The sequence below is a fragment of the Dasypus novemcinctus genome, chromosome 3 (genome assembly GCF_030445035.2).
Source record: "Dasypus novemcinctus isolate mDasNov1 chromosome 3, mDasNov1.1.hap2, whole genome shotgun sequence".
NCBI classification, from domain to species: Eukaryota; Metazoa; Chordata; class Mammalia; order Cingulata; family Dasypodidae; genus Dasypus; species Dasypus novemcinctus.
In genome coordinates this window covers 120301237-120327681 of record NC_080675.1, presented here as the reverse complement: position 1 = coordinate 120327681, position 26445 = coordinate 120301237, and the positions used below count along the sequence as shown (strand labels likewise).

Sequence of the window (26445 nt, the reverse complement as noted above, 5' to 3'; positions counted from 1 at the left end):
AGTGGGGCCTAAGGTTCTGCATTTCTAACACACACACAGGTGATGCAAACGCTGCTCCAATAAAACTTCATGTACAAAAACAGGTAGCCACCAGCCCACAATTTATAGTGTGCTGATTTGAATTGTTTTAGCATTGCATTGAAATATTATTTATCTTGATTACTGGTATTTTGGCATTCCCTCTACTTTTGCACTCCCAGAAGACAACCTCACTTGCCCTACCCTAGTCCCAGCCCCACGTGCTGCCTGCAGACCACAGTTTGGGTGGTGAGATCTGGTGGACTGGCTGTTGGTTTATTGATCCTGGTCTGTGACTGATTCACACTCCACCTCCCCAAATCCCCCCATCTGCCTCTACCCAACACCACCAGTTCTCATCCCACACAAAATAAGTTCAAAGATCCAGATTTCAAGAAGGCACTTGAATGTATGCTAATTATATTTCATTTCTGAAATTGTATCTTGCTTCAGTGAAAACTTTTCCATGTCAGAGAAAGAATTTTTTTTTAAACAGTTGCAGCTGTTACATTTCCTGGTTTGTGTGTGTGTGTGCATGTTCCCTTTTTAAATGAAGCCTGTACTTAAAAAGTTTTTTCCTTAGTGATACCTCATGCAAAAACGTTTTATTACGTACTGTTTAAGCACTTATTCTGTATCTACTATCATCAGAATATTCTTTGTTGTTACTTTCCATTTCTTAGAGAGTTTTTGTTAGAAGAGGCTAGAAATATTAATATCAAAAAGCATGTCAAACACTGTCACACCTAAGGAGCTTCAATTGCCTCTTCAATAGTGGAGGGCAGAGTCCGAATTATTTTTTTAAGATAAGCAAAACTGTGTTGGTTTAAGATTACCTCATGTAATTCATCATTCCTTCATTGGTCTTATCTTTTAAATATGTGTCTCCCTTTAAAAACACACTGACAAAATTCCAAAGTCTCAACATACCAATCTGATGAGATGGTTGATCCTCATCAACTTGATATTTTATACTGGGAAGAAGTGCTTAGAGACATCTTCCAACTTAGAGATTTCATCATGCAGCTCGTGTCCACAGCTCATTTATAAAAATATGAAATAAGGTCACCTCCAGCATGGTTCCCTCACCATCTACTTACAAAGAGTTCAGTAATCTGCCTCCTCCTTTCCTCCTGGCCTCCACTCCATTTCAAACCACAAAAACACTTTATCCAAATAGATACACGCCCATTTACTCACACACTGAGCAACAAGTATACACAAAAGTCAACTTTTGAAAGGATGGGTCAATGAGAAGCCAAGGGAAGTACAGGGCCAGTGGGAGAGGGTAATAAGTGCAAGATAATAGAGAGAGATTTGTGGCGGGGTGTGTGGTGGATGGCATAGGTTGGGATGCCATCAAAGAGGTGGCAAGGTAGTTTTACTTATGACTTTAACCAAGGTTTTGCTTGTTTGTTTGCTGTTGTTGTTTGTAAATATGTATCAGGACCTTCCATCTGCTTTGCACTGTGCTAGGCCTTATGGAGAAAGAGACCTACATTGAATAGCTACTCAGTGACACACATGAAGTACTGCATGGGAGGACATACATACACAGAAAGAGATAAAGTATTTGGTTTCTACAACATCTCAAGCGCTTCAGAAACATCTACTTCCTACAACTGTCCTGTGAAGTTAAGTACTTTTGATCCTTTTTTATAGATAGAGAATCTGAAACCCAGAAAGGGTAAGTAATCTTCTGAACATGACACAGCTAATAAGTGGCAGAGATGGGGTTCAGTCCAAAATTTATCTCTGTTTTTGGTCAGGGAAAATGTCAGTATTTTAACCTCATAAAAGTTTATTTCTTGCCCAGGGTCCTCTTTAGATGTTTCTGGTTAGATGGGCTTTCCTGGGAGGTTATTCTCCAAATAGTAACTCAAGCACCCAGGTCTCTTCTATTTTCTATTTTTAAAGATTTAATTATTTATTTATTCCCCCCATCCCCACCATTTGCGGCTTGTTCCTTCCTTTTCTGTCTCTTCTCTGTGTCCATTTGCTGTGTGTTTTTTCTGTATCTGCTTGTTTCCCTTTTTTTTGTTGTGTCATCTTGCTGCATCAGCTCTCCATGGTGCACAGGCCATCATTTCTCTGCAGTGCACGGGCCAGCTTTGCCTTCACAAGGAGTCCTTGGGATGCAAACCCAGGGCTTCCCATATGGTAGACGGGAGCCCAACTGATTGAGCCACAGCTGCTTCCCAGGTCCTTTCCATTTTGAAGCTCTGCTATTTCCAATATATTGTATCAAAATTTTTGAGGAGGGGAAGAATGAGTAATAAAGGCACAATAGATATTGTAACAACCTCTGCCCAGAAATGATCTATAGCACTTCAGTTTCATTGGCCATAATTAGTTACAAGGGCCCAAGAAGATTCAAGGGGGTGGGAAATGCAGAGGCTCGGTAGCTATGCTCCCAAAACAACTTGACTTACTGGAAGGAGAGCACACACCTTCTGTTGGTCAGTTAGCTTTCTCTGCCACAAACTCCAAAGTCACAAAACATCACTGCTCTAAACCATGTATAAAGAAGAGCTAACATACGTGATGCAAAATTACAAGTACTGATAGAAGTTCAAAGGAGGTCATAGGCTAGAGCAGGTAGAAGGAAACCTGAGGAATGTGCTGGAAAGTGTGAATGAGGAAGATGTTTCTGGCTGAGAAGAACCAGAGTGAACATACAGAATGGGGAAGATAAAAGATCACAGATCATGCTATGAGATATGTTTGTAAGTTATATCACATGCAATTAACTATGTCACAGGCTAAACTCCCAGGGAGGGTAGCTCTCTGCAAAAATAGGGTTTTATAAATGCTTTACAGCTGATTCTGACTCTAGCCTTTCCAGAAACTTCTTGAAATATAAACTCAGAGGCCAAGAACCATGCTCTTCATGTTGTATTTTGCTATTCAACACCCAGAACTTGGCAATTGTTCAAAAAAGACAAATTGTGAGCATTCTATGGACAAGAGTGGGCTTTCAAAAAGAAATATGGTGAAAGATGGATGGCCCAAGGTCTTCAGTTTTATTCTACTATTGGGCTATTCACTACCTGAAAGGAGTTATAAAGTCCTTGAATCTTGTAACATTTCCACAGAAATCCTAAAAATCTGCATAGGAGTGTAAGGAATCGGTGAGAGGTAGAGATATCAGTGAAAGCATCTGGGAGCTGTGGCAGCCAAGCTGGCTTTTTTTTCTTTAATTATTTATCTTTCCCCGCCCCATTGTCTGCTTTCTTGTGCCCATTCATTGTGTGTTCTTCTGTGTTGGCTTGCATTTTTGTCAGGCGCATAGGAATCTTTGTCTCTTTTTCTTGTGTTATCTTGCTACGTCAGCTCTCCATGTGTACGGCACCACTCCTGGGCGGGCTGTGCTTTTCACTCACGGCAGCTCTCCATGCAGGGCACACTCCTTGCACATGGGGCTTCCCTACATGGGGGGCACTCCTGCATGGCATGGTACTCCTGCGCATGGCAGCACTGCACATGGGCCAGCTCACCACACAGGCCAGGAGGCCCTGGGTTTGAACCCTGGACCTCCTACATGGTAGGCAGACACTCTATCAGTTGAGCCATTTCTGCTTCCCACCAAGCTGGCTTTTATATAGAAAGAATATCCTGAGTGATGACACTGAAGGGCGCAAGAATAGCGTGGGCAGTAGGGCAGGTTGGCTGGGAGGAACAGTGTGTAAAGGGAGTAAAGTCATGAAATTGTGATTGTGGCAAGAATAGAATAGCTTGGATTTTACTTGAAATACAGCAGGTTGCTTTAGAAATATTAGAATATTAATCCAGCAGGAGGGTGTAGGATAAGTCCAAGAAGCTGAGAGTCTGAAGCAGTGCGCCAAGTTGAGAGGCCTCTTAACATTCCATGAAGGCAGGGGCTGTGTCTGTCTCATTCATTTCTTAAAAGAATGAAATCCTGCAGGAGTCCAGGTAAGAATGCCTAAAGCAAAGTTTGGGGAGTAGAAGGAAGGGGAAGGGTTCAAGTGATACATGTGAAATTTTTTTTCTTTTTTGTCTTTATTTATTTTTTTAATATTACATTATAATATTATAATGTAATATAATGTAATATTTTAAAATGTGAGGTTCCCATAAACCCCCCTCCCCCTTCACCCCACTCCTCCACCCATAACAACAATCTCCTCCATCATCATGAGACATTCATTGCATTTGGTGAATACATCTCTGACCACCGCTGCACCTCATGGTCAATGGTCCACATCATAGCCCACACTCTCCCGCATTCCACCCAGTGGGCCATGGGAAGACATATAATGTGCAGAAACTGTCCCTGCAGCACCACCCAGGACAACCCCAACTCCTGAAAACACCCCCACAGCTCATGTCTTCCTCCCACTCCCTACCGCAGCAGCCACCATGGCCACTTTCTCCACACCAATGCCACATTTTCTTCAATTACTAATCACAATAGTTCATGAATAGAATATCAGTAAGTCTACTCTAATCCATACTCTATTCTTCCATCCTGTGGACCTTGGAATGGTTGCGTCCACTCCACATCTATATCAAGAGGGGGTTTAGATTCCACATAGATGCTGGATGCAATGCTCCTGCTTTCAGTTGTAGGCACTCTTGGCTCCCTGGTGTGGTGGTTGACCTTCTTCACCTCCATGTTAGCCGAGTGGGGTAAGACCAATAAACCAGAGTGTAGGAGCTGAAGTCTGTTGAGGCTTAGGGCCTGACTATCACATGGTCAGTCCAGAGATTCAGGTCCCCTGGGTATACATTAAAACCTAGCACAAACTATAGTTCCGGTAAAAGTAATAGGAGAGGCTTGTGAACAAAGATCACATCTGAGTCCAGCTCCATCACACAGAAACACAAACTCCAAAATAGGGCCAACTGACATGGCACTGAACTCCATCTGCCATGACCATAGAACCTGTGTGTCTCTGTAGCCCTCAGAAGAACCAATACTTGGGGTTGTATCTACTTTTATCTGTCTCTGGGACTCTGCTTAGGTGTGCATAAGGGCAACCCCTCTGATAACCTCCCGGCTCTTTTTGGAGACTCATAGCCATATAAACTCATTTGTCCTTTCCATTTCCCCCTTTCATTCAGGTCAAAAAGCATTTTTAACTCCTGATATTATATGTAGATTGAGATATTCTGCTGATCCGAGTTGACCCTTTTATTCAAGGTCATTTTCTAGATACATCATCAGCTGGTACTTCGTAGTAATCCCTCAGCGCCAGGGAGGCTTATCCCCGGGAGTCATGTCCCATGCTGGGGGCAAGGTAACACATTTACATGCTGAATTTGGCTTTGAGACTGGCCACATTTGAGCAACACAGAGGCTCCCAGGAGGTAACTCTTAGGCACCATGCAGCTCTAGGCCTTGTTCTTATTTCAGGTGCACAGGCTCACAAGCATAGTCATTAGTCAAGGGCTCATTGTTGGACCGTCATTCTTTTTTGGTCTTTGCCATTGCACTTGGGGGATCATTGCTGTTCCTTTAGGGCCTGTGATAGAGCTCCCCTGGCTAGGAACTCAGCACTCCCTCAGTTGTTGTGTTTAATTGTATCCACTATGAAAATATCCAAACATTTTTATGTACCCTGGATATATGCCCTGGACAACTCCCTGCCAACCATGTGTCCCCTGTCAATAACATCCTGTACCAGTATTCCTCCCCTACCATTGTTGAACCTCTCTGTGATCCAAAACTTCTTCAAAAGTGAAGCCCAATATATTGCCAGATTCCATTAATAGTAAAATGGTATATAGTGATGAGTTTAGAGGTTAAATATAGAATACATATTAATTTAGAAAAACTAAGGTAAAAAAAAATGGGGTATCAAAAAATTTAAAAATGCAAAAGCTTTGTTTTTGATGTTTTGCCTTCCATCACTGCAATAAGTGTTGCCCTGTATGCAAATTGGCAAGGCAACTACTTCCGTCTTTTCCTCAGTGTCTATGTCCTATCTTTTTCTTTTCTTTTTTCTAATTATTAAGCTTATCTTCACAAAAGTTTTAGATCACAGTAATTCATATATACAATATACAGTACTCCCACATATCCAACATAAAACCCTTTTCCCTTCCACAACAATAATCTTTTTACATATTCATACTATATTTACTGAAACTGATGTACAGATATTGAGACAATAGCTTTCAAACAATGTAACGTTTGGGTTTACATTGTGGTTTATATTTTAGACAATACAATTTTCTAAATTTTTAGTTATCTTATGTTTTACATTATGATTTACATTTTAGCCTATCAGCCCCTATATATTTTTGTTGTAATTTACATGTCTTATATCCATCCTTGCGTACACTTGTGGAACACTTCTATTGCCCACAGTTACATTGGTTCCATCTATCCAATACCTCTTTTCCCCTCCCCTTAGGGCCCACAGTGACAGTCTATCTTCATTGCTTGAAGGGCCATGTTCAGAGATACTTGCAACAGTGTTGAGGGCTTGACCTACTCAACTGCCCTTATGCACTGGGAGCCACCATTTCTCTCGACAGATACAATTCCCTCTATTTGAGAGCATCAGTCCTCCCCAGGATGTGGGCATACCTTCACTCTCATTATATGGGTCTCTATCCAATGATATAACCCACTATGGCAAAATGAGCATTCACATATTCCCTAGGAGCCTGTCCTGCATCAAATTATCCCCTTTAAGCATCTTAAACAGGTAACCTTCCTTATTATATTTTTTAAAAAGTTTTCTCAGAATTATACTCTCAACCAAATACCTGACAATCTCCTATGTTCGTATGTTGCCCCACCCTCCCCTCAATTTCTTGGGCAATATTACCCATCCTCCCATCCCTAGCCCCCCTCAAGCCCACAAAGCCCACCCAAAGGTAACCTTATGCCACCATTTTATCCCTTATTTTTACAAATACTTACCTCCTGCTTATCATAGATTTCACCCATGTAGGTGTCAGCTTACATCCTTCCTCTACCCCCCAGTTTTCTTTAAGCCTATCATCCAGTCTCTAGCTCTCTGAGGCAGCTTGGTTTACTTATTTCCTATCATTGAGGTCATGTAGTATTTGTCCTTCAGTGCCTGGGTTGCTTCACTCAACATAAGGTTCTCAAGATTCATCCATGTTATCACGTGTGTTTGTAGTGTATTCATTCTTAAAACTGAGTAGTATTCCATTGTATGTATATACCACATTTTATTTATCCATTCATCTGTTGATGGGCATTTGGGTTGATTCCAACTTTTGGGATTCATTCTGGGTATGCAAGGATGGTTCAACATAAGAAAATCAATTAATGTAATACACCATATAAACAGATTGAAGGGGAAAAAAATCACATGATTCTATCTATAGATGCAGAAAAAGCATTTGACAAAATACAGCACCCTTTCTTGATAAGAACACTGCAAAAGATCAGAATACAAGGAAATTTTCTGAACATGATAAAGAATATATATGAAAAACCCACAGCCAACATCGTTTACAATGGTGAAATCCTAAAATCCTTCCCTCTAAGATCAGGAACAAGACAAGGATGCCCACTATCACCTCTTTTATTTAACATTGTCTTAGAAGTACTGCTTGAGCACTGAGGCAAGAATCAGAAATAAAAGGCATTCAGATTGGAAAGGAAGAAGTCAAAATTTCATTATTTACAGATGACATAATCCTATACATAGAAAACCCTGAGAGGTCTACAACAAAGCTTCTGCAACTCATAAATGAGTTTAGTAAAGTCGCAGGTTATAAGATCAATGCACAAAAATCAGTAGCATTTCTGTACAACAATGAGCAAGCTCAGGAGGAGGAAATCAAGAAACAAATACCATTTACAATAGTAAATTAAAAAATCAAATACCTAGGAATAAATTTAACTAAAGATGTAAAAAACTAATACACAGAGAACTACACAAGACTGTTCAAGGAAATCAAAGAAGACCTAAATAAATGGAAGGATATTCCCTGTTCATGGATAGGAAGACTAAATATTATTAAGATGTCTATCCTACAAAACTGATCTACACATTCAATGAAATACCAATAAAAATCAACACAACATTCTTTAAGGAATTAGAAAAACTAGCTATGAAATTTATTTGGAAAGCGAAGAGGCCCCAAATAGCCAAAGACATATTGAAAAAGAAAAACAAAATTGGATGAATCACACTACCTGACTTCAAAACATACTACAAATCTACAGTGGTGAAAACAGCATGGTATTGGCACAAGGAGAGACACACAGACCAATGGAACCAAACTGAGGTTTCTGATGTAGATCCTCATATATATAGTCGTATAATATTCGATAAAGCCACCAAACCCTCTCAATTGGGAGAGAATGGCCTATTCAACAAATGGTGCTTGGAGAACTGGATACATGTGAATTAAGAGGTCTTTGCCCCTGCCCTGTTGTTGAGGGATCTTGAGAAAGTCATTTCTCTCCTTGTGAAGCAGGTCAGATAGGGAATCAATAGATGGATCTGGAACCTGGCAGAAAAACTGCCGCCATTGAACACGTGTTCTTCAGTACCCCCAAGATGGCTGCTGGAAGATCCTCATGAGAAATACCAGTCAGATTGAGATTTCCTCTGGAAGCCAGAAGAAGCCCAGGATATTCTCCAGGGACCTTATCATTGGGTCCTCCTGGGGATTGGTGGGTTGGATAATAAATCAAAACAGCAAACAGCTGGGATTCCTCCCATACCATTAGCAAATGGGTGGAATGATTAATGGTTTAAAAAACAAGCACAAAGGCCTTTTGCTCCCTCTTGCCTTCGCCTTGTCCCTGTGCCTGTTCTGATGCCTGTCCCAGTGCCTGTTTGTGCCCTATTCTGGCCTTCTTCACCCTTGCCTGGATCATTATGTAAGTAAACCTGGGGATTTATAATATATAATGGAAAATTGTATTCTATGAATCAGCCCTCTTTATCACTCTTCAGCCCCTTCCTCTCTACCTGGGACCTATGATCTGTTATTTTCTCCCATTTCTCTTCTCACCATTCCTTAATAAATTATTGATCTAACTAACGTGCTCTTGAAATTCATTTATTGTAGTTTAGTTAAGAACCTAGACAAAATCCAGGAATATTTGTCTCAGATTTTCCACCCTTACCTAGTTGGCTAGTGTGGCACCTCTACCCCAAGGTGACGTAAGCAATGCGAATTGCCTTTTGAGGGAATTGATACAAGACCCTACGCTCCAAGGTTTGAAAAATCATACAGCTAAACCCCAGGCCAAGGTCTTGAACTTTTGGAAAATACCTTCCCTCTTGAAAAGCACCGTCATGTTGGCATGTTCTCCCTGAGACCGAGAATTATAAACAACCCTATGAGCCCATGGCCTGGCTGCTGAGTGTTCCAAGGAAGGGAAGACTCCCTCACCAAGAGAGGAGACTCACACCCTCTCTCCTCTCATTCTCATAGCCGCCCTGCCCCTGGGGAATGGTGGAGGAGATGAGCTAGTGTTCAAGGCTCTCAATTGCTGTCCAGCTCAAGGATGCCCCTACTCCCTCCACCCAGCCACAGCCTGCTAAGAGGAAGGGAGCTCCTAGGCTCCGAATGGTAGCTGGAACCTGAGAGTCTCAGGAGAAGGGCTGAGCAGAACTGGGTCAGACTTCTGTGTGGGAACAGGAGATTCCTTGGAGCAACTGGGTATGTGTCAACTGCTAATTAATTCCATTCTCTTCTCCCATCCCTGGCCTTCCCCTTAGGGTGCTCCAGCTGCCAAGCACTGCTCTCCCTCTGGCTGCTGCAGCACACGTGCTTACTACTAACTACCATTGTTTCTGGAGCCCTGTAAAGGTTCCAAGCAGAGTGCTAACCACTATACAAACCCGATTCACCAGTTTGGCATATAAAAAGCCATCATGTTCTCTCAAACACAAAAATTAAATGCTTAAGGGCCCATTTTTGTTATATCTACGTGAAAGATCCAAAACCCTAGGAAGGCTTCTTTGGTCCAAATGATCAGCCCAGATTAATATTGTTTTAGGGCGTTCACCCTAAACTTTGTATAGTGGTTAGTCCCCCAAGTAGCCTCATTCTTTTTGATGGTGGTTGCCACTGCCAGAAGTCACTGTAGAGACCCAGATCCCACGGAGTCCCCCACTGGAGATATCTCCCCAGTGAAACCAATGACCTTGTGCCTAATACAGCCTCAGTCCATTCCAGGAGCCAGACCCCTGTAAACAGGCTGTTCCAGGAATGGGAACAAAACCAAACCCCTGTGGATGTCAGAACATGTCCCTGCTATGCTCCACTGTCCCTGTCTATGTCATCTCAACTCATGGACTCTTAAATGTCATACACCAAGAGCCCGGACACAGATTTCCTCTTTTCACACAGCTCTCTGGGTTCACACACAAAATCATTTTTCCATACTTAGCTACCCATCATACTCTCTACGGAGCTATGACTTCTATTCCCTAAATGGAGAAGGCACCACCTCTCCAGATATCATGCACACCCCATTTCCTGTCTCAGGTTTGTGGGTATGTTTTTCAGGAAATCATCCCACTTATTATTTGTGGATTATTTTTTTGAGTAATCACAGGTCTTTGCCTTATTAGCAACATTTCACAAATGATGAAACAGGTAGTAAGAGGTTAAGAGAATTGCCCAAGGTCACATGGCTAATAAATGGTAGAGCAGGGATTTAAACCAACACTCTGAAACGTGACACAGCGTTGCTTCCTCTTGTAGAAGTCTTGGTCAGGATGTCCATTTGAGTGTAAAGAGAAGAGGTTGCTGGGGTAGATAGATGTGTTTCTCCATGAGGCCACTGGACCTGGGAAAGATGAAGAAAATCAGATGAAGGCAGCCAAGCTGAAAGCCCTTATCTGAACTCCACAGTCAGTTGTGAGAAGCCAGAACATGGCATGCCACATGTGGGGTGTGGCAGATTAGCACACGTGTTGGCCTTGGACAGTGGCCTGGTCTGGCCTGGCACTCTGACTACGCCAAGAGCCTGGGTTAAGACGACACAGGAGGATAAATGTAAGCAAATTCAAAGGCATGTGTGCCAGCTCTGAGCCTCTGTCCACTCCTAAACTGTTTTTTGGCCTCATACTCAGCACCAGCTTCCTTGGCCATAATTGTTTCTGCACGGAGCCTGATGCTTTTTGGACAGAAAGCCAAGGGAAGAAGGATTTTTTATGGTCTCACTTGAAAGTCATTTGGATATATGAACTTGACTTTTCTGAAGTATAATCCTGATCATCCCCTTCTATCCTAATAAAGGCCCACCACTGTGAAACAGTATCTGTTCCAAAGAAGAATTTCAGATGGGAAATACTTGAATAGAAGTTAGATTTGTGTCCCAGTCAAGAGCCAAGTAGCTGATGGAGAAATCAAAGAGCTGAGGCTTTGAGCAGGTGGGGCTGAGAGAGACCCATATTCTGAGGAGGGGGGTGGAGGAATGTTAACAGGAAGTAAGTGGCGAACCAGCAGGCCAAAGCAAACACAGTATCCAAAGCTGCCCATATGGCCTGTCCATAAGGAATGTTGCCAAGAGAGAACACAGCAAGGAGAAGAGTGGGAGATTCGCAGCACCTTGGTTTAGCAGCCAGTAGCTGGGAGAGGAGGTGCCAGTGATGAATCGTGGGCAGTCCCTTTTGAGGAACTCAGATGGGGAGTCTCTGCCCCTTACATATGGGAACAATGGGCTTGAGTCCTATCCCACACTCCTCCCTAGCCGATGGAAATTCAAAACTCTATTCTGGATTTCTATGAATTCCAGAGGACTTAAATTATTGCAGTCTCCTCTGTTACTTAAGCTTCTACTTTGCAGTGTGTTGTCTCTAATGTGCACCATACTGACCCAGGTGTGGAATAAAATGACCCTTCTCCAATTTCTACACCTCTGCCTTCCCCCTCCCAAAGTAGACTTTAAAGGGTTTTGTTTGGAGGGTAGATGAGAGAGAGGATTCATCACAGTGATGTAAAATGGTTGTTATCTAGGGCAAAGTTTTATTCTTATTACATCTGTTTGCTTTGGACTTCTTTAAGTACTGAACAATTTGCTACCACATGTGCCTAAATGTGACCCTGGGCTGATGGATTTTTTAGTATAACTATTTTATATCATAGGTACAATTACAGCTAACATTTATTAGGAGTTCACCATGTGAAAGGCACTATTAAGAAATGCATGTGGATTAACTCATTTTATTCTCACAACTATCACCATTTTTCAGACTAGTACATTCTATTAAGAGGTTAAATGGTAAGTAACCTCTGCAAGGGCACACAGCTAATAAATAACAGGGCTGGGATTTAAGCCCAGGCAGTCTGACTCCAGACCTGTGCTCACCATTAGTGCCTGTCTAGATCCCCTGGAAGAGTCCAAGTGTCATCGATGGAGAGTGTGAGGAACAGGAGGAAAGAACCTCCTGTTTTAGTGAGAAGCAGAAGATGGAACGATGGGGGAGGGGAGCAGTGTGGATGTGAGAGATGGATCAATTATTAGGTTAGTAGAACCTGGGCACTGAGTGAGAACCTTCTACTTAATGAAGACACTGGGTTGCTCCTAGAGTCACAAATTCTGGACCTAGATAAGAGCCAAAGTCCAGAAAATAAATGCAGCTCTAGAGAGTGGGGAAGGACACTTCGGTCTGAACCTGGAGAAACAAGTGTGTGGGACTCAGTCTCGTCAGAGGGCTGGGAAGGAGGCTTTGTCTCTGTTCCATGCTACAGAGATGAGCAGGTTCTTGGCTACTTGTCCCTGGTGCTAAGAATAATGGGACATGAGGTGCAAAAAGCAGCAAAAGATAAATGTTCCTTAGAAATTTGGAGATACCTAAGTGTCTTGCAAGCTTGATCTTTATTTTATTTTTTATTTTTTTAACATTTATTTCTCTCCCTTCCTTCCCCCCCCGCCCCCCGCGGTTGTCTGTTCTCTGTGTCTATTTGCTGCATCTTCTTTGTCCGCTTCTGTTGTTGTCAGCGGCACAGGAATCTGTGTTTCTTTTGGTTGTGTCATCTTGTTGTGTCAGCTCTCCGTGTGGGCGGTGTGCCATTCTTGGGCAGCTCTCCTTACGGGGCGCACTCCTTGCGCGTGGGGCTCCCCTATGTGGCACGGTACTCCTTGCGCGCATCAGCACTGCACATGGGCCAGCTGCACACGGGTTAAGGAGGTCTGGGGTTTGAACTGCAGACCTCCCATGTGGTAGACAGACGCCCTAACCACTGGGCCAAGTCCGCCCCCTTGATCTTTATTTTTTTCCCTCTAGATACAATGTGTTTTTTTCTAATTACTTAAGTGACATACCTTCATTGTGGAAAATTTGGAAAATACAGAAAAGTATGAAGAAGAAAAGGGAAATCATTTACTTATTAACTTAATAGTTTATTATAATAGACCCATGACTATATGGAAATTTATGTTATAATAAAACTGCCTGTACGGATCAATGGAGGAAAGTGAACATTTCAATAAACAATGATGGGATCATTGGGTCTCCGTTTGGGAAAAGAAATTGAATCCATCATCATCAAAAAAAAAATCTGGGTGGATTAAAGTTCTAAGTCTAAAATCTAAAAGGCCTAGAGCAAACAAATGGAAGAATATCTTCATTATCTTGGTATCTGGAAGCTTTCTTAAATAAGGCACTCAAAGCACTAACCCTAAAAGAAAAGATCCATAACCTCAAATACATTACAATTAAGAACTTTTAGTCATAAGTTATGTTTATATAAAGAGCACAAAGGTAAAAGTTACTGGTGTGAGGATACTTTTGCAACATATATGACTGACAAAGGGCTACTAAGCAGAATATATAAAGAAATTCTATGAATCAACAAAAAAAAGACAGTCAACACAACAGGAAAATTGACCAACAATAAAAAAAACTCCAAACCCCGCCCTGAAAAAAAAAAAAACCTCGATATAACCCTTAATAAAGACCCTACTTTGGAATTTGTGCTCCTGAGTGTGATGGAGCTGGACACAGATGTGACTTTTCTACACATGCCGCTTCTGTCACTTTTACTGAACCTGTGGTTGGTGCTAGGGATGGTCCATACTCAGGAGACTTGAATCTCTGAACTGCTCATGTGCCAGCTGGGCCCTGAGCCTCAGCAGAGTGGCGACTCCTACTCTCTGGTTCATTGGTCTTACCCAGGTCAGCTAACAGAGAGGTGAAGATGATCAACCACCACACCAGGGAATCAAGAGTGCCAACAGCTGCAAGCAGAGGAATTGCATCCATCATCCGTGTGGAATCTAAGCCCCCTCTTGATCTAGAGGTGAAGGGGTATCGCCATCCCAGGGTCCACAGAATGGAGGAATAAAATATGGACTAGAGTGGACTTACTGATGTTCTACTATAAAACTATTGTCATGAGTAATAGAAGAAAATTTAGCATCGAGGTGGAGAAGGTGGTCATAGTATTTGCTGAGGGCAGGGAGAGGGAAGTAGAGATGTGATGTGGGGGCATTTTTGGGATTTTGAGTTGTCCTTAATGATATTGCAGGGTCAGGTACCGGACTTTATATGTCCTGCCATAACCCACTGAATGTACTGGGGGAGAGTGTGAACTACAAGGTAAACTGCTATCCATGTGGTGCAGCAGTGCCCCAAAATGTGTTCACCGAGTGTGGTGAGTGTGCCACAACGATGGGAGAAGTTGTTGGTGTAGGAGGAGTGGGGTCGGGGGGTGGGGGATACATGGGAACCTCTTATATTTTTTAATGTAACTTTTTTGATGTATATATCTTCAAAAAAATATAATTTACAAAAATGATGAGGTGGGGGGGTGGGGAGTGGGTTATGTGAGAACCGCTTATGCTTTTTGTTTTTTTGTGTGTTTTTTAATGTAATGTTCCTTGTGATCTATTAACTTTAATTTTAAAAAAAAGAAAAATAAATAAATAAAAGGGGAAATCCAAATGGCCAATGAAACGACAGAAGTGCTTGTGGTAAATTGTATTATTACTCAGCAAAGTATTCATTCTGCTCTCCCTCCCATGTGCTTTCCACAGGAGGAATATACTTCTTGCCCCTTTTTTGTGGGCTTAATCATTTGACTTGTTTTGGCCAATGGAATGCAAGCAGAATTGTCATATGCAGCAACTGAACAGAAGTTTGGAGGCATAGCAAGTTTCCACTAGTCCCTTTGAGTGTCTGCAGTCCTCTGCAAGGTCAATATGTCCCACAACAACAAAGCTTGCCTGGCAGAAAGAAAATACTCAACAGATATTTGTTTAAGGGATGAATGAATAAATGAATGAATGAACAAATAATTCAAAGATACCCAGTCTATCTGCCCTTGCCATCTTTGAAAATGAGTTTGACTCTTCCAGGAAATAGCCTCATAAAATACTGACCCCACAGAGTGTCTAAGTAGAGGCCTCAAGACCAGTTGTGAAGGGTGTGGGTTGTGATTTGGGATAGGGGATCTTTCTACTGCCAAATGCCTAGGATTCAGTCACCTGGCCATGGCCAGGACTGGGGGCAGGGTGACAACGTGGAATCTTGGGTCTGAGCAGGGAGAAAGCATTTGTTTAAAAGTAATGAAAAGTTATTGGAAGTTATTTTCTTTCCTATTAAAAAAAAAAAGATATATATTAATATATTTTTTGGAAACTAATTTATCTGGCCACATAGGTACATGAGCTCCAAGAGTTTAACAAAAAACAGAATAAAAACTTTCTGAGGACAAAAATTTTTTTTAAGAAGCATTATAAAATTTGAAAAAACTTAAAGAAAAGATGCATATTTTTAATAGGTTGTTTTAAAAAACTAGGCCACCAATTGCCTTGGCTTATGCATTTTTATACTATGAGTTGAAAAAGATTAAAAAACGGAGGGTGTTTTTCCCCTTTATTAGGATTGGGAAGAAGTAACATTTCTTGTTAGAATATAAACCAGGGAAACATAGTTCGCATATGTTACATAAAATTATTTTTTTAAAACTACTCTGGAAAGAAACAGAACTATGTGCAATGGAAAATTGAAAATTCTCCAATTTCAAGATGAGTCAGCAAATAACTTCTCCATGACAGCGACCTAGGAACCCTGCTGAACAGTCAGGCCTGCTTTAATGGGAAATCGTCTCTATTTCCTGGCTTGCAGGAACCACAGTCATTTGAAGATCTTTTTTAGGTGATATGTCTGTGTCTTTGCCTGTTGAAATTTATTAGGAACAGAACATACTATTCCCAGGACAATATTTACCCACAGGAAAGGATTTGCGTTCAATGGAATGTAGTTGCATCAGGCCTCCTCATCCCACCCAACATTTGAGTCCTCGTTTCCCACATGGTGCAGGCTGTTTTGTGCAGCTGCCAACTTTTAATTAGAAATTCTCATATTTGCTGGAAAATCATCAACACTAGCTTAGTGCTTACACCTTTCACAATACTCTTAGCCTTGCCACAAAAGGGAAATGGTTTGCCAAGGATCTTAATCCTTAACAATAAGCAATATGTTCACCCAAAGCAGCAAGTACAGAAGCAAAGAGGAGAAAGGAGGAGGGAAAACGACGGTGTGTTGTCCCTTTTCAGCTCTGGTCATTTGAATAATTTTGGCATTTCCTAGTTCTTTATTTGGTCCTTTTTATTCCTGAAATAACATGGCCAACTATGTAAGTTACTTACACATTCATAACTGATGAAATTGATGTCCTCTTTTTCCCAGTGAAATTGGGGCATAGAGATGGAATAATTACGAGTTTCAAGATCCTGAGGCAAGGACACCAATCGGTTTAGTAACTTTCCATCTTCCTCCTAACGCTGAATCAATATAGTTGTCCCAAATTTTCATTCAACTCAAAATTAAATTTTCTATAAAAGTGACATAAATGGTGGGCAATACCTAGTATATAGTAGTGAGAACAGAATCTAGAGCTAGCCAACCACAGACCCACTTTTTTTGTGTGCGTTTTTTTCAAGATTTTAAAATTTATTTCTCTCCCCTTCCCCTGCCCTATCGTCTGCTCTCTGTGTCCATTCGCTGTGTGCTCTTCTGTGTCCACTTGCAATCTTGTCAGGCGTCACCGGGAATCTGTGTCTCTTTTTTGTTGTGTCATCTTACACACACATCTGTGTGTGCAGCACCACTCCTGGGTGGGCTGTGCTTTTTTTGTGTGGGGCAGCTCTCCTTGCGGGGTGTACTCCTTGCATGTAGGGTACCCCTATGCAGGGGACACCCCTGTGTGGCATGGCACTCCTTGCGCACGGCAGCACTGCACATGGCCAGCTCACCACACGAGTCAGGAGGCCCTGGGTATCAAACCCTGGACCCTCCACATGATAGGCAGATACTCTATCAGTTGAGCCACATCTACCTTCCCAGACCCACTTTTAAAGAAGGAGAATGTATTGGTCACCCTCTGTACACCCTCCTAACAGCCCTCTCTTTTTTGGGGAACAGGAGTGCCTTCTGTTTGATTTGCATTTCCCTGATGGCTAATGATATTGAAAATCTTTTCATATGTGTATTGGCTGTATGTTTCACTTCTTTGGAGAAATATCTATTCAAGTCCTTCACCTATTTTTTAATAATTTTTTATGCTTTTCTTGTTGCATTGTAAAATTTCTTTATATATTCTGCTTAGTAAGTCATTATCAATATATGGTTTTCAACTATTTTCTCCCATTCTATAGGTCATCTTTTCACTTTCTTGATGATTTCCTTTGACGTGCAAAAGTTTTTAATTTTGTTAAGAGTCAGTCAATTTTATCTGTTGTTTCTTTGGTTGCTTGTGGTTTTGGTGTCATATGTAAGACTCCATTGCCAAATTCCAGATCATGAAGCTTTGTCCCCATTATCTTCTAATAGTTTTATACTGTTAGCTCTTATATTTAGGCCTTTGATCCATTTTCAGTCGGTTTTTGTATATTGTGTGAAGTACAAGTCTAATTTCATTCTTTTGCATGTGGATATCCGGTTTTCACAGCACCATTTGCTGAATATACTATTCTTTCTCCATCACATGCACTTAGTGTCCTTGTTAAATATCAAATGGTCAGCTGTTTCCAGCTGGGGGAGATGGCAGTGGCTCGGGGGCACCTGGGGAGCAGCTGGTATGCTGGTGCTCCCAGCAGTTGTGGAAAACTTTTGACCTGGATGTCAGCAAGGAGATCATGCAGTATATTTTGTCAATTCAGAGTGCTAAAGAGATACAAGCATGGGTTCCTGAAATCCTCCAGGGAAATGAAGGCAAAAAAGTCAATTCATAGAAAAGCTTATAATCAAATGGCAAAAGAATGATCAGGAATTGATTTTGGATCCTGTGCAACAGTGCTTCAAAAAAGATGAAATTTAAATGGGCAGAGATCAGGAGACCAACTACAGAGGAGTAGTGGAAAGGGAGAAACAGACAGGTAGTTCCTGCATTTACTGAAGCGGGCAGAACCATAGAGGTTAAAATACCTTTTGATTTGGCCAAGGCACAAGAGAGAACAGCAAATCCTTTAAGAAGAAGATGAGGTTTGTCAATTTATATACAAAAGAGGAACAGGAGAGGCTTGAAGTCTTGCTCCCTGATCGCCACCCTTGTGACTACCTGGACCAGAAACACAAGCTCATCAATAACTCTCTGATTTGTTTGTGAACAAGAGGGCGCTGGCCCCTGCATATTCTGTGGCTTTCTGGTGTGTACTCATGAAGAACAGGATATTTTGCAGCATGACTCAAGAAAAGGCAGAACCTGCTGAAGCAGCTCATGTCAGGGACAGAGAATTCTGGAAAGGTGGAAATCTCTACCAAGGACCTCCTTTCTCATTAGGAAACTCAAATTAAGTCTGGGAAAGGCTGTGAAACATAAAGGCAAACTGTTTGAATTTGACAGAACTAGTGTTCAAAGGACACAGGTCATTGATGACAAGTCAAATTTCTTTGCCAGCGATTCTAACCAGTAGTTGTCCAAAATTGAGAGGGGATACTCTGCAGAAGCAAGAGGAAGAGCTAACAGAACTTCAACATGCCTCTCACCTCTCTAAGAAGATCACCATTGACTTTGCAGGCAGGGAAATCCTAAAAGAACAAAACCCACTAGCAGAGTATCACAGCAAACTAGGTGAGACAACACAGGCCATTGCCAGTGGAACCTTGGATAGATCTTCTGAAGAGCCTTTGGGAGCTCTTGTGAATCCTCACTTGCAACAGCCCCCTCCTCAGTGGGTAGACCAGACAGGAGCAGCTTCATAAAGGAAGGCATTCTATTCAGCAGGACTGAAACTAGAGCTCAACTCACATTGGCACTGGTTACAAATCTAGGACCAAGAATTTCAGGAAGGCTTTGATGGTAGCTGGTGCCTCTCTGTGCGTCAGCCCTGGGCCTCTCTACTTGTCAGAGGGATTAAAATGGTGGCCGGCAGAACCTGGAACATCCCTCACAGAGGACAACTTTGGATAGCAGCCACAGCTAAAAAATCCTCCACTCAAGAAGACTCAGAACTACAGGCTTCATATTGCCTTATTCATGGGAATGATATAGAATTTCCCAGTGACTTCCTATCAGGCTGTCTTCTGGGTTGTATGAACCTAACTGACTGCTTTTCCCAGAAACAATTTAAGTAACAGTGTCCAGACATCAGGCAAGAATGTGATTCTCCATTTATCTGCACAAATCCCCAGAAATGATTGTGAAGTTTCCTTAAAGGAAATCCAAAAATCTACTTGGCAACTGGATTCCAAGATACATCAAGGAGCAAAGAAGGGGTTAATGAAGCAGAATAAAGCAGTTTGACCCAGGAGACAAAGAACTATACAACAGAGTGGAGTTTTATGTATAAAATTGTTGGCCATTGGTGCTTTGGAATTGAAGCAGTAGAATTCTAAAGGCTCGGTATCAAGCTTGAATCTTTGACTTTAAAGTCTTACCAAAACATGTATGTTTTCCTTAAGGAATGGAATTCTTATTTTATTTAGTGGATCAAAATCTTTGAATATATTATTTATAAGAAATCTCTTTGAAAATTAAAAAAGAAAAGAAAATGGGCGTAGACATGTGGGCCTATTTCTGGGTTTTCAGTTCTGTCCAATCGTTCTACTTGTCTGTTTATGCCAGAACCATGCTCTTTTAATTATTAGAGCTTTATAGCACAATTTGAAATCAGGAGTTGTGAGTCTTCCATTTTGTTCTTCTTCAAAATTGTTTTGGCTCTTCGGGCCACTTCAAGTTCTATGTGAACTTGAGAAATGGTTTTTCCATTTCTGCAAAAAAGGCTGCTAGAATTTTGACTGGGATTGCATTGAATCTGTAAATAGCTTTGGGTAATATTGATATCTTAATAATATTAACTTTTCCAATTCATGAAAATGGAAAGTCTTGCCATTTATTTAGGATGTCTGTCTTTCAACAGTGATTTGTAGATTTCAATGTACAAGTCTTTTATATCCTTGGCTAAATTTATTCCTAGATATTTTATTCTTTTAGATGCTATTATAAACGGAATTGTTTTTTAATTTCCTTTTCAGATTATTCATTGCTGTTGTATAAGAACACAATTTATTTTTGTGTTGATCTCAACTCTGCCACTTTGCTGAACTCATTCATTAGCACTAATAGTTTTCATGTGGTTTCCCTGGGCTCTTCTATACATAAGATTAAGTCATCTATAAATAAGGACAGTTTTATTTTTTCCTCTCCAATGTGGATTCCTTTCATTTCTTTTTCTTGTCTGATTTCTCTGGCTAGACCTTTTAGTATAACATAATATTGACTAGCAGAGATGAAAGTAGGCATACTTGTCTTGTTCCTGATCTTAGTGGGAAAGCTTTAAGTCTTTAACTGCTGAGTATGATACTAGCTGTGGGTTTTATATTTTATTTTTGCTGTATTGACAATTAATTTCTTTTAAAAAACCCAGATTTGTGACATATATCATTAATTCTTGGAAGTGGAAATTTTTTATTTGGGGTGGTAGAAATGTTTAATTTGGGGTAGTAGAAATGTGATTCATTTTATTATTCTCTGAAGTTCTTTATCTTTTCATTTTAAAATGTAGATTTCACATTTTAAAATGAAAAGATGCTTTAAAAAAATAAGAAAGCCTAAAAGCTATTGGATAAGGAAATCCCTGCTCCTTGGCAACATCGTGTGAGTAAGGTGCCTAGGAAATGCAGACATCCACTGAATCCTTCTATGTGTGCCTAGCACAGGGCTGGGCTCCCAGGAAATGGAAAATAAGCACTCTCACACCAGGATCCCAGAGCTCGCAAGGGAGGCAAGGGCATAAAGTGAGCCCCTCCTCTAATCTCTCAGGAAAGCAGCATCTGGGGTATTTTTTCCCTCCTGGAGAAGGGATGGCTGGAGCAGTGCAGGAGTTTTGCAGGGCCTTGAAGGCTGCAGTGTCAGGGTGGTGGGATCTAGCAGGTATATTCTGGTATGTAAGGGATAGAAGAGGAGCCATTTTTATTACCACCAAACACATTTGCCTACAAAAGATAAAATAAGGGACCGACATCCAAGAGTAGAATTGCAGAATGGTTCTGGCTCAGGGTCTCTCATGAGTTGCTGTCAAGATGTCATGCCATTCTTGGATGCTGGGCCCTCAGAAACTGTTTGAGATAATAATTTGTTGTTTTTAGCTGCTAAGTTTTGGGATAACTTTTTATGCAGCAGTAGATACCTAATGCAGCAGTCTGCTCTAATGGCTTTACTTGCAGGTAGGTTGTCCTGAATGATATTGCAGGGACAGATGCAGGGCATTATATATCCTGCCATAACCCACTGAATGGATTTGGGGAGAGTGTAAACCACAAGGTAAACTATAATCCATGTGGTCGAGCAGTTCTCCAAAATGTATTCACCAAATGCAATGAATGTGCCACATTGATGAAAGAGGTTGTTGATATGGGAGGAGTGGGGTGGGGTGGGGTGTGGGTATATGGGAACCTCTTATATTTTTAAATGTAGCATTATTAGTGGTCTACATAACTGTAAACGAAAAAGACAAATAAAAATTTAAAAAGTAAAGCAAATAAAGAATAAAAAAAAGATGTCAGCAGAGGCTGCAGTCATCCAAAGGCTTGACTGAGGCTGAAGGATCTACTTCCATGATGACTCACTGAGGTGACTATTGGCAGGAGACTTTGTTCTTTACCATGTGGGCCTCCCCATACTGCTGCCCATGACATAGCAGCTGACTTCCCCCAGAGTAAATGATGAGATAGAGAGACCAAGATGAAAGCCACAATGCCTTTATAACCTAATCTTAGAAGTGACATACCATCTCTTCTGCAGTATTCTATTGGTTCAATGTGGTAGGAGAGGACACATGGTGTGATTGCAGAAAGCAGGGTTCATTAGGGCTATCTGGAAGGCTGGCTACCATAACAGCAGAGTCAAGAGAGGGAGTGGGAGACTGAGTCCTATTGACATTGCTTGAACTCCTGGACCATCCATGCCTTAAATAGATCAAATACCTTTTCCACTTAAGTTGCTTTACATTGTATTTCTGACTATTTTTAAAGTTAGTACAGTTGCTAACTCTTATTTAGAAGTTACTCAATACCATGCAGTATGCTAAATGCTTTTCATGGATGATCTCATTTAACCCTCATGCCAAATCCATGATGTAGGGTCTATTATTTTCAATAAGAATAAGATAAGAAAACTGAGGCTAAGAGAAGATGTATGGCTTAGCCAAACTCATGCACTTTGTAAGTTGTAGATACATATATATGAAATTCATACAGTATTACTTGTATAACCCACTCTTTTTCCAGTATGGAAAGTTACACTTCATGCATTTCCCCTCTTGATTCAGCTTGACTTTTTTTTTTTTTTTTACATGAGACAGGCTCTGAGCTTATATTTTTCTGTGGAGTGGCTCCTATACAAGCTGAGATTGGGCTTGCACCCACAGTGAACTGGGTCCATGGCCCAGGATGAAAGCCACATGAATCACAGGAGAGAAAAATGTTATCCTGCTAAGCCATTCCCACCGTGGCATCCATGGTGCATATCCAACAGAAGGCAGAGGCCAACCAGTCATCCATCTCCCACCCAAAAGGTGCCTTCAGTTTTTGATCCCACTAATTGAGGACATGTGTTACTCTGCAAACAGTCTTGATGGGAAATAGTTTGTGGTTATTCCCCTCTTAAACTTGGGAAATAAGAGGAAAGAGGAGGAGGGGGAAAAGAGGAGGCCGAACGTTTTCATTTTCTTATGTTCACAGCTCCAAATGATTAAGGGTGAGAAGGAAATGGCAGTAGAGCATAAAAATGCTTTGTATAGTTCACATTTGCTCAGACTTTTAACTCCACTGTGACTTATTAGTTCATGGGAAAAGTTAAAAAAAAAAAAGAATAAAAACTTGACTGTAAATCCAGTATCAACTATTTACAGCCATAGTAACCAAGAAAGTGTAATTCATGAATAAAAAAACAACAGCAAAAACATATATGTGTAAGTGCAGTGAGGAGGGAGGATGTCAGGAAATGGTTACTGAGTAATGAAAACAGTTAACCCCTGGTGGCTAAGATAGAGTGGCTCCGGATAGGCTGTGCACACACCCTGACTGAGATGTACATCAGGAATTGGCAAAGACATTCTAATCCCTATTTGATAGAGTTTCCAACCAGCTGTAAAAATTCACTCAAGGATAAAATGACATAAAAACTCTCTGCCTGACAAGAATTTCTTGATTTTTTTGTTTACCTAAATCAAATTTGGTTGCATTAATTTATTCCAGATTCATTGCAGGAAGACAATAGGGTGTGTGGCTTCTCATGTGCTTCCATGGCTAGCTCTGAAATGAATTGGACCCTCCTTGTGAATACAATTCTGAACAGAGAAGAGCAACTAGGGCTCAGAACCCCATCCCATGCTCTTTACTTTTGAGATAAAAGTCATCAATTTCTTCTTATGTAACCAGATCCCAGGAATGTATAGCCCCAGAACTTTAAGTGGAAGTGCAAGCAAGGGCCAATGGTTTTGGAGGACCCACATGGGAGCTGTGGCCACTTGGGAACCATCAAACAATCAAATTTCAGGCTGGAAGCATCTTTAAGGTTCATCTAGTCCAATGAACCATATGATGCTTGAATTCCTCCACCCACCAAACTTTTGTGCCAAGAAGGATGTTCAGCTCATGCATAAACCCCCCATGAGAGGCAACCAAAATGGTTTTCTTTTTATAGTTTATATATATATATATATATATATATATATATTTATGTGTGTATATATATATATGAATTGAAATGGTTTTTAAGTGTATATTTCTGTGGCACTGATTTCATTTACAATGTTCTGCTACCATCGACACTGTCTATTACTAAACTTTTTCATTATCTAAAACAGAAACTCTGTACCCTTTAAGCAGTAACTCCCTCTTCTCTGCCGCTCCCCAGTATCTTGTAATCTACTTTGTCTCTATAATGTTCTTATTCCAGATATTTCATATAAGTGGAATCATATAATATCTGCCTTACTTCACTTAGCATAATGTTTTCAAGGTTTTCCATGTTGTATCATATATCAGAGCTTCATTTTTATGGCCAAATAATATTCCATTGTATGGGTTTTTTAAATCCATTCATCTGTTGATGGACACTTGTGTTGTTTCCATCTTTTGGCTATTGTGAATAATGGTGCTGTGAACATTAGTGTAAAAGTTTACTATACTGTCTTGATAACTGTAGCTTTATAGTAACTTTTGAAATCAGGACATTGAGTCTTCCAACATCATTCTTCTTTTTCCAGGTTGTTTTGGCTATCTAGGGCCCCTTGAAATTCTGTGTCAGTCTGAGAGTTGGAGTTTCCAATTTTGTAAAAAAAAATGTTGCTGGAATTTTTATTGTGATTGCATTGAATCTGCAGATCACTTTGGGTAGCGTTAACATCTTAACAGTATTAAGTTCTCCTATCCATGAATGTAGAATGCCTTTCCATTTATTTAGGTCTTCCTTAATTTCTTTTAGCAATATTTTGTAGTTTTGAGTGTACAAGTCTTTCATATCCTTGTTAAATTTATTTGTAGATATTATTCTTCTAGATGCTATTGTAAATGGAATTATTTTCTTGATTTCCTTTCCAGATTGTTCATTGCAGATGTGTATACCAGCAATTTGGCTAAATTCATTTATCAGCTCCATTAGTTTTCCTGTGGATTCTTTGGAATTTCCTATGTGTTGGATCATGTCATCTGCAAATAGAAATCATTCTACTTCTTTCTTTCCAAATTTGATGCACTTTATTTCTTTTTCTTGCCTAATTTCTCTGGCTAGAACTTCCAGTACAATGTTGAACAGCAGTGGTGAAAACAGGCATCCTTATCTTACTCCTGAGTTTCAAGGGAAATAATTCAGTCTTTCACTGCTGAGTATGATGTTCACTCTGGATTTTTCATATATGCCCTATATCTATTTAGATAGTTCCCTTCTAGACCTAGTTTCCTGGGTGCTTGTATAAAGAAAGGGTGCTGGATTTTGTTAAATAACTTTTCTGTATCGAGATGATCACATGGTATTTAATTTTCCTTCATTCTATTAATATAGTGTATTATATTGATACATTTTCTTATGTTGAATCACTCTTGCATCCCTGAGATAAATCCCATTGGTCATGGAGTACCATCCTTTCAATATGCTGATGAACTCAGCTTGCTTGTATTTTGTTAAAAGATTTTTGCATCTATATTCATAAGGGCTATTTGTCTGTAATTTTCTTTTCCTATGATGTCTTCCCCTGGCTTTAGTATCACAGTAATGCCGGCCTCATCAAATGAGTTAGGAAGTGTTACCTCCTCTTTAAATTTTTGGAAGAGTTTAATAAGGATAGGTGTTAATTTTTCTTTGAATGTTTGGTAGAATTCAGAAGTGAAGCCATCTGATGTTGAACTTTTCTTTTTTGGGAGGTTTTGATTATTGAATCAGTCTCTTTACTTGTTATTGACTCTTCCTGAGTCAGTTTAGGTAAGTTGTGTATCTCTAGGAATTTGTCCATTTCATCTCAGTCATCTAATCCATTGGCATACAATTGCTCAAGTAATCTCTTATAATTATTTTTATATCTGTAAGATTGGTAGTGATATTCTCATTTCTGTTTTTGATTTTAGTTATTTGTGTCCTCCCTTTTTTCTTTTATGAATCTAGCTAAAGTGTTGTCAATTATATTGATCTTTTCACTTAGACAGCTTTGGCTTTGCTGATTCTCTCTATTGTTTTTCTATACTCTATTTCAGTTATCTCCACTCTAATCTTAATCATTTCCTTCCTTCCTTTCATTGACTTGGGTTTAGTTTGTTCTTCTTTTTCTAGTTCCTCAATGTATGCAGTTAGGTTACTAATTTGAGATCTTTCTTCATTTTTAATGTAGGTATTTACAATTGTAACTTTCCCTCTGAACACTGCTTTTGCTGCACCCATGAGTTTTGGGCATATTGTCTTTTCACTTTCATTCATCTCAAAGTATTTTTTATTTTGTCTTGTAATTTTTTCTTTGGTCCATTAATTCTTTAAGAACAAGTTGCTTAATTTACACATAATTGTGAATTT

The 26445-nt window shown here is 40.4% G+C and overlaps 1 pseudogene; it reads left to right on the top strand.

Annotated features, from left to right (window-relative positions):
• The first annotated feature begins 16419 nt into the window (after positions 1–16419).
• On the top strand, positions 16420–19686 carry LOC105746758 (activating signal cointegrator 1 pseudogene; annotated as a pseudogene).
• Positions 19687–26445: the final 6759 nt, after the last annotated feature.